This window comes from Atta cephalotes, assembly GCF_000143395.1.
Source record: "Atta cephalotes unplaced genomic scaffold scaffold00059, whole genome shotgun sequence".
Taxonomy (NCBI): Eukaryota; Metazoa; Arthropoda; class Insecta; order Hymenoptera; family Formicidae; genus Atta; species Atta cephalotes.
In genome coordinates this window covers 380,048-381,801 of record NW_012130123.1, presented here as the reverse complement: position 1 = coordinate 381,801, position 1,754 = coordinate 380,048, and the positions used below count along the sequence as shown (strand labels likewise).

Sequence of the window (1,754 nt, the reverse complement as noted above, 5' to 3'; positions counted from 1 at the left end):
TAACCAGATAAGGGTTGTTTGTAGTTCTCGTTTTTATGAATTTTAAATAAGCAATTAATATTAAACATCGTTTAGTTCATAGCCCTTGTGTATATTTATTATTTGGTTTAAATTATTTGAATCCGTTATCTAATTTATTGTTGTAATTTATTTTATTTCTGAACTTGAAAATATATATATTTGCATATTCAGAAATGCTTGACAACTTCGTTAATTCATTAACAAGCGTCCAATGCTTATTTGAGATCGGCTATGAAATCGTTTTCGGTTTCAAGGTCAACAGATAATCGAATTAATTGATCAGTTACGCCTCGTACATCTTCTTAACAAGTGCGTTATTACGAATCTAAATGAGAAGAATACATTAAAAAAATATTTTTAAATACACATTTCAAATATACTTACGGCAATTCGACTAGCGATTCGTAACCTCCTAAGGATACAGCTAAAACGAAAATTTTCAACAACAAACGCTAACAAAAAGCGTTTAGAATAGTTTTTCAGTAGAAAGAAACCATTCCACTGTGCCCTGTTTGTGTAAGCGCAAACTGATATTGCGGATGTGACGAGAAAACTGCAATGTAACAATATGTGTATTTTATTATAAACGCTTTATCGTCATATTTATTATTAATTATATATGCTTATTAATTATATATGCAAAAATTAATTATATATGCTTCTTTTTTAAAAAACATACAGAATAAGAAGAGTAAACAGTTATACGTACGTGGATGAATCACTTTCTCGAGATTAGAATGAAAATCGAGAAACATAGCTACGGCTAAACCATTTTTCTATTATAATGTCTGGATGAGATTTCAGACTTTCAGCAACAGCTTTTATATCCGTTAATTTCACTAAAGGATTTGTAGGCGTCTCTATAGTCATATCTACAGTAGAATAAATTATAATGCAGAAAATACTGTGATACTAAAAAATTTAAAATACAAAATATTGTTAAAATATAAAATTTAAAATACAAAATATTAAATTTTAATACAAAGTAAATGTAAATAATAACAGTAATATTTTTAGTTTTTTTATTTACCTTTGTATTTGGCTGTATGGAATCTATAACATTTTGTACATCAGTCATATCAATGAAAATACATTTCATGCCTTGTTTGCTACTACATTTCTGGATATAACTGTTGTTCCATCATAAAGATCGTCTTCGACAACCAAATGATCTCCTACCTCCAATAAACCTATAATAGCAGTAAGGGTACCTAATCCAGAAGAAAAAGGCGTGTTTGTCTTTCTCTAAAGCAATCAAGCATGTCTCCATTACGCGTAGGATTGCCGATTCTGTATTCCATATGAAAAATGCTACATGTAAAATGAAATAATTAAGATTAAAACGCCATCATACAAGATTGTTTTTTTTTTGCCATAATTCACTTAAATTCACTTAGATTTAATTTGAAAATAATATATACAAGCATTATTTTAATAAAAATTATAAACTTAAAACTTTTTAAATTATATTTGAAGAAATAAAAAGCTTTCGACAGTTAATGAATATTATTGCAATTAAGTTTTATTATATATAATAATTGACTTCAATTATTGTATTATATTAGGTGTAGTAAAAAGAAATCCATTATTTTTGCATGAAATTGAATGGAAAAATAATAGATTTCTTTTTACTACACCTAATATATAATAAAATTTAATTGCAATAACATTCAGCATTGGCTCTCAAAGGCTTTTTATTCTTTATTGATTCAATTCATTAAAGCTTACCATTT

General features: G+C 26.6%; 1 pseudogene; it reads right to left on the bottom strand.

Annotated features, from left to right (window-relative positions):
- Positions 1–401: 401 nt before the first annotated feature.
- On the bottom strand, positions 402–1,291 carry LOC105623595 (annotated as a pseudogene).
- Positions 1,292–1,754: the final 463 nt, after the last annotated feature.